The sequence below is a fragment of the Triticum dicoccoides genome, chromosome 7B (genome assembly GCF_002162155.2).
Source record: "Triticum dicoccoides isolate Atlit2015 ecotype Zavitan chromosome 7B, WEW_v2.0, whole genome shotgun sequence".
NCBI lineage: Eukaryota > Viridiplantae > Streptophyta > Magnoliopsida > Poales > Poaceae > Triticum > Triticum dicoccoides.
Window position 1 is genome coordinate 488,178,442 of NC_041393.1, and position 8,069 is coordinate 488,186,510.

Consider the following 8,069-nt stretch of genomic DNA (forward strand, 5'->3'; position numbering starts at 1 on the left):
GAGCCGCCCGCCCTGCCGGACGACCTCGCCGGAGGTAGCCACCCCGCCGCCGGTTTTTTTTTCCGAATAAAACCCCCTTCGGTTTTTTTGAGAAAAACCCTGGTCCGTTTTTTTATAGATCGGTTTTATTCTTCGGTTGATTTTCTTAGCGAGCGTTTGCTCGTTCGTTCGTTTTAACGAACGTGTTCATCGTTTAGTTTCTGCTAACAAACGTTCGATCGCTTAGCCGTTCGTCGTTTTTCTTTTATCGGATTTATTCCGCCATTATTCTGATCGCGATTTCTGATCCGATGTTCGAACCTGTTTATCTTTTCGCTCGTTTATCGGAATCAGGCGATTCAAGCGCCTGGAGTTTCATCTCGAAACCTTCTTTCTGAATAATCAACTTAAACAAGTTTTCATCTCTGTAAAATTTGACCCCTAGTTCAGATTAGTTAACGGATCTTGTTTCTTTTGCCGTTTGAGTTTCGTTGCTCCGTTTGATTTGATTCTTTTTGCAAACCGGAGTTCTTAAGTTGAACTCTCTGGTCAAACTCTTTTATTTGGAGTTCTACTTGTGCATCTTTGATTGTTGCTTATGTATGTTATTGTTTGCTTGCGATAGAGTTCCCGGAGTGCGAAGCGTGTTACTACGAGTCTCTAGGATTCACGGATCGTCAGCAAGGCAAGTAACATATTGATCATACTCTTTTCATACCCAGTTTTTATGCATTAGTTTCAATCCTCAAACATTGCATGACTAGGATGCCTTTAATATGTGGGTTTTGGGAAGTAGTTGCTGAGGTAGAACCTATTGCCCTGTTTATTATCAAACCCTTGGGAGTTACTTCTACGCGTTGCCTATTTTGCCATGCTATGCTCGTAGACGTGGATAGGGTTTGAGTGATTTCCATGACAGATGTGAGATTGTTAAATTAATGGTTTACTTAAGGTGGCAACTTTAATACACATCTGGATGGATTGAGGCACCTGGGGTATCCAGTGATTGCCTGTTTTATTTTTGGAAATCCCGGGGTTACCGTGTGATTCTCCTATGGACCGCCACCTAGGCTCAAAGGGAACTGAGTCTATTCATGCTAGAAACTTCCGTGTGCAGCCGCAAGCTATTATGGGCTCTAGCATAGTTGAGTAAGTTACGTGAAGCTCTTGAAGAGGTGGATCAACAGGTAGTGGGTTTGTAGGTTTGGTATGGTCTGCCCGGAGTAGAGAGTTAATGTTTCTGAAAGACTGTGTCTCGGTCATCCGTTTCTCAAACATCATGTAGTGCGAGGAATCAGCAGAGGCGATCGAGTCTTGCGGGGAAAAGTGCGCAAACCTCTGCAGAGTGTACAATCTAATCATGGTTAGCCGTGTCCCCGGTTATGGACAATTCTGAGTATCTAGTACTTGAGTATTCGCATGTATCTCAACACTTCTAATTAATCTTGCTGGGTTGTTAACTATTTTAATTGGGATCATTGAGTTGGGGTTACCTTCTCAAATGATGTTTCAACCACCATGATAGTTAAATTAAAATTTATTCCTTTGTTGTAGGGAAAAATTGGCTTTTCGCAAAACATGTAACCATAGAGCTTTCCACCAGCCAAATATGCATGTAGTGGTAGTATTATTCTGTTATTGCTCTTTTGTGTTACATTGCCAGCATATTCCATGTGCTGACCCGTTCTCGGGCTGCAACGTATTATGTTGCAGACTTTTCAGACGAGGAGTAAGGTTCGTAGGTCGTTGCCGTGCAGCTCAGCTATGCCGTTGGAGTTGATGGACTCACTTTATCTTCCAAGCCTTCCGCTGTTATCGCATTAGATGGCCTTAAGCCATATTATCGTAATAAGTTCTCTTTTGAGACATTCGATGTAATAAGTGTGTGATTGCTACTCTGTTATAAATCCTTCGAGTACTGTGTGTGTCAGCATTACCGATCCAGGGATGACACGGAAGCACAGAGACTTGACCATCTGAGGTCGGGTCGCTACAAGATGGTATCAGAGCACACGCTGAGAGTAGGACACGACCACTAAGATAAACCATAGGTCACTCTTCTCTTCTCATTTCTGACTCCTCTTCTTTTTCCACTCTTTAGGATGAAGGAGATGAAGAACAAGTTTGCACAACCAGATGAAGACTCACCTTTTGGATGCCACTTGAAGGAAGTCACTATGTACTTGAATATTGGAATACCAAGCTTCACCGGGACGTACAACGCCACTCTACCAGAAGAAGAGCGCTGGATGATTCAAGTACGAGTTCCAGGAAGAACGTTCTCGCCAAATTCTAAACCCATAGAGTTTTCTTTCGAAGCACCCACTTGGAGCCTTGGCAAGAGTATGGCAGCTCATATTACCATGGGACGCATTGGAGAAATCTACAACAAGGACCTTGAGGACACCACCTATCAAATATGTGGGCGCCAAGATGAACAATGGGAGATGATCAGCACTAGGAAGGATAGATCTGTCGCAGCCTTTATCCAGGAGCAAAACCAGCACATTCGACGACAGGAGAACCAGATGTGCGCAGACATGATCGAGTTGAAGAAGGCAAAAACTAGGATCATCGAGCTGGAGGAAGAACTTAAGTTCACACGCGATGGATATGAGGAGGAAATCAAGACCCTATTGGAGAAGAATGACGACCTAGTCGAGAAGATCGGAATTTTCATGGGAGGACCAGTTCCGAGAGAAGATGACGGAGACCCCATTTGTCCGGACAACTACATCATCATTGACGACACCGATTCAGATTCAAGTGATGATGACTACGAAGATGAAGCTGGGGCAGATATCATGGAGTCTTCCACCGATCAAAATTTCTAGATGGCCACCATATAATAATAGTATTCCCCCATGTAACTAGTAGTAGTGAGCACTTTTGCGATAGTCCTAGACCGTTTTGTATGCCCTTGCTTGATTGATTGAATGAATGCTTGTGTTTGCCTCATATACATATGGGTAGTGTTTCTCCCCTAGATCTTTTTCTATTCAAATCTCTTCCATCTAAACCCATCAGATGCCTCCGAGAAGAGACCCCGATTTTGTTTTTCCACCGGAGATCACGTAGTTGATCCAGCAGCAGAATGCCTTGATGCAATTGCTAGTTCAGAACCAGGGCAATGCCAATAACAACAATGCCAACAACAACCCGCCGCCAGTGGATAACCTCGCCCGTTTCTTAAGGTTACAGCCGCCGGTGTTCTCCAGTAGCATCGAGCCAATAGTTGCAGATGATTGGCTACGTCGTATTGGAAGGGAGTTAACCACCGCGGGATGCACAGATGCTGAGAAGGTGCGTTTTGCCGCACACCAACTGGATGGACCTGCAGCAGCATGGTGGGAGAATTTCACAGCCACCTATCCTATCGACACTGTCACATGGGCTCAGTTTCAGCAGGCTTTTCGTACTTCCCATGTCTCGACTGGAGCTATGCAGATGAAGAAGCGTGAGTTTCGCAATCTACGCCAGGGGAACCGTACTATTGGCCAGTACGTGGATGAGTTTAGCAAGTTATCACGTTATGCCCCTGATGATGTGGCCACAGATGCCGCGAAGCAGGAGAAGTTTATGGAAGGGCTGAATGATGAGATGAGTATGCAGTTGATGGTAGCAACCTTCAACAACTACCAGGAGTTGGTAGATAAGGCCCTAATGATTGAAGGAAAGCAGCAGCAGATTGAGAATCGTAAGAGGAAGTATGGACAAGGGAAATACAACTCAGGAGCTCACCAGAAGCCTCGTTTAACCCCGAACTCGGGAGGACTTGTTCATAACCATGGAGGTCATAACCATGCTGGAGGAGGATCGCATAACCATAATGGTGCGAAGAACGGGAATGGGAATGGAGCCAACAATAATCAAAATCGCTCTAACCCATCTACACCCGCAAAGAGGGACTTAAGTCAAGTTGTTTGCTACAAGTGCGGGAAGACCGGGCACTATGCCAATGACTGCTCTGAAGGAAAGAATGGAAACGGAAATGGGAGCGCTGGGAAGAAGCCCAATCCATTCAACAAAGGACAAGTGAACCACGTTAACATGGAGGAAGTTGAAGAGCAGCCGGACGCGGTAATAGGTAAGTTTTTGGTTCAGTCATTTACCGCAATTGTTCTTTTCGATACTGGTGCATCGCATTCATACATATCAAGGGGATTTGTGGAAAAGTTCAAGTTACCAACCCAAACCCTTAGGACACCCCTTTTAGTGAGCTCGCCTAGAGCAGAGTACATGGCTAGCAGTTGGTGCACCCAGATGCCCCTAATCATTGGCACACATGTATTTCCGTCTGACCTAATTATCTTGGAGTCACAAGGATTGGATGTGATATTAGGAATGGACTGGATGTCGAAGTATGGAGGAAGTATTGATTGTGCTAGTAAGTCAATTTACCTTACCACCCCGGAGGGAAAAAGGATTAAGTATGTATCTAGGCATGTGCCTAGGAGGAGCCAAGTAAACGCCCTCATGGGAGTTGTACAGGAGGAAGTACCTGTAGTAAAGGATTTTCCGGATGTTTTCCCCGAAGAGTTACCAGGTATGCCACCGGATAGAGACATCGAGTTTTTGATAGAGCTATTGCCAGGTACAGGGCCGATATCCAAGAGACCCTATCGAATGCCAGCAAATGACCTGGAGGAAATTAAGAAGTAGATCAAAGAGTTGTTGGAGAAAGGTTACATTCGTAGGAGTTCATCACCTTGGGGAGCACCAGTACTTTTGGTGGAGAAGAAGGATAAATCCCTGAGGATGGTCGTTGATTACCGAGCTCTGAATGAAGTAACGATAAAGAACAAGTATCCCTTACCGATGATTAATGATCTGTTTGATCAGTTACAAGGAGCTAAGGTGTTTTCAAAGATTGATCTACGATCAGGATACCATCAGTTGAAGATCCGAGAGAAGGATATACCAAAGACAGTGTTTACCATGCGGTATGGATTATATGAGTACACGGTCATGTCATTTGGACTGACTAACGCCCCTGCCTATTTCATGAGTATGATGAATAAGGTGTTCATGGAGTATTTGGACAAGTTTGTTGTGGTATTTGTTGATGATATTATGATATACTCGAAGAACGAAGAGGAGCATGCGGAACACTTGCGCTTGGTTCTCGAGAAACTCAGGGAACACCAGTTATACGCCAAATTCAGCAAGTGTGAATTTTGGTTGAAAGAAGTTGGATTTCTTGGGCATGTTATATCAGGAGAGCGTATAGCAGTGGATCCCAGTAAGGTTTAGTCGGTCACTGAATGGTTGGCACCCACTTCAGTTGGCGAGATCCGCAGTTTCCTTGGACTCGCAGGATATTATCAGAGATTCATTGAGAATTTTTCCAAGATTGCTAAACCAATGACTGAATTGTTAAAGAAGGATACTAAGTTCAAATGGACGGAGGATTGCGAGACAAGTTTTCAAGACCTGAAGGAATGATTGACTACAGCCCCAGTGCTGACCTTGCCAGATATACGTAAGGAGTTTCAAGTGTATTGTGACGCCTCTCGCTTGGGACTTGGATGTGTGCTTATGCAGGAAGGAAAAGTTACTTCGTATGCCTCACGACAACTGAAGCCACACGAGTAGAACTATGCCACACATGATCTGGAGTTAGCAGCCGTAGCGCATGCGCTGAAGACCTGGAGACATTATCTTATTGGAAACCGTTGTGATGTGTACACGGATCATAAGAGCTTGAAGTACATTTTCACCCAGAAGGAGTTGAACCTCAGACAGAGGAGATGGTTGGAACTTATAAAGGATTACAATATGAAGCTACACTATCATCCAGGAAAAGCCAACATCGTAGCAGACGCTTTGAGCCGGAAAAGTTATGCTAATGTTCTTGTGAGCAAAGGAATGCCAAAAGAGTTAGCTGCGGAGATCATGGAACTTCGGTTGGAGATTGTTCCAAAAGGCTTTCTTGCAGCAATGGAGGTTCAGTCGACATTGTTGGATAAGATTTGAGAAGCTCAGAAGGAGGACAAAGAGATTGTTGAGATAAGAGAGAGGATGGGCGAAGTTAAAGCCAAAGGTTTTCGCGAGGATGAGCACGATACCTTGTGGTTTGAGGACCGGATTTATGTGCCCAACAATTCGGAGATCAGGAAGTTGATACTTCAGGAGGCCCATGACTCACCATACTCGATTCATCCCGGAAACACCAAGATGTATTTGGACTTGAAGGAACGTTTCTGGTGGACTGGTATGAAGAAGGATATTGCCGAGTATGTAGCCGTATGTGATGTATGTCAGAGAGTGAAGGCAGAGCATCAGAAACCAGCAGGACTGTTACAGCCTATGCCAATACCCGAATGGAAGTGGGACAAACTTGGTATGGACTTTATTACCAGATTACCCAGAACCAAGGCAGGATATGATTCTATATGGGTAGTTGTGGATCGATTAACTAAAGCAGCTCACTTCATCCCGGTGAAAACAACGTATACAAGTGCAAAGTTGGCCAAGATATATATGACCAGGATCATATGTTTACATGGAGTTCCGAGGAGCATCGTATCAGATAGAGGAACCCAGTTTACTTCAAAGTTTTGGCATCAGTTACACCAGACTTTGGGTACCCGACTGGAATTCAGTACCGCTTTTCACCCTCAGACAGATGGACAGACAGAAAGAGTCAATCAGATTCTGGAGGACATGCTAAGAGCATGTGCGCTAGATTATGGATCTAGTTGGGATGACAATTTACCATACGCGGAGTTCTCTTATAACAACAGCTACCAGGCCAGTTTGAAGATGGCACCGTTCGAAGCTCTGTCTGGACGCAGATGTAGAACACCATTGATGTGGGATGAGGTAGGAGACCGTCAATTGTTTGGACCAGATTTGATCAAGGAATCAGAAGAGAAGGTTAAACTGATCAGGGACAGACTAAAGATCGCTCAGTCCAGACAGAAGAGTTATGCAGATTCAAAACGCAAGGAAGTAACCTATGAAATTGGAGACAGAGCTTATTTACGAGTATCACCTTTGAGGGGAGTAAAACGTTTTGGAGTTAAGGGAAAGTTAGCCCCGAGATTTGTAGGACCGTACCGTATTTTGGGACGGATGGGAGAAGTTGCCTACAAGCTGGAGTTACCTGAAGGGTTGTCAGGAGTTCACGATGTGTTTCACGTATCACAGCTGAAGAAGTGCCATGCTGAGATGGCCGATATACCATTAAATGATACAGTACCGTTGGAGGCGATTCAGCTGGATAATAATCTGACCTATGAGGAGAAGCCAGTAAAGATTCTTGAGTTTGATAGTCGAGTCACTCGCAACAAGGTGATCAAGTTTTGCAAAGTTCAGTGGAGTCATCATACTGAGGAGGAAGCCACCTGGAAGCGAGAAGAGGATATTCGCAAGGACCACCCGCACCTATTTTCTAGCCAACCCAAATCTCGAGGGCGAGATTCATCTTAAGGGGGGTAGGTTTGTAACATCCCAAATTTCCAATTTGGCATGTTATACATAGGTCATCCATGCATATCATATTTTATTGCTTTTTCGTTTGCAATCCTCGAAATCCTAAGCAACTCAAGGACCTTCGGAGAGAGTTGGGGATTTTCCAATTTTCATATTTGAAATTTTTATCAAATAGTGAAGACGAGGATTTTGATTTTTAATTATTTCTCTTTGGAAAATATTTCATTTTAAAATAATAAATGAGGGGAGATAATATGACTTCTCCAAAACAATTGAAATATCGGAGAAAAAATGGTAAAGTCATCATTTGGATTTTATTTGAGTTTATTCGAAATTTTATTTACCCTAGAAAAAATTGCATGTTTTAAAAATTGCATTTTAGGGGCCAAGAAAAGTTCATCTTGTTCTAAATATTTTATTTAGACGGAGAAAACTTGTTTTGGAATTTTTAGATTTTTATTTAGATTTTTTTTTTCTCAATTTTTTTTCTAGTCGGCGAATGCTTAAAAAAAGCCGCGCCTGACCGGGCCAAGGGCCCAGCCAGGCCGGCCCGCCTCGCCGCCGCCTCCCCGCGCGCGCCGCTGTGCGCCGCACGGACGCCGAGGGGAGTCCGAGCCAGACTCCTCCCCGGGCGCCCCCTTCCCCAAGCCGGA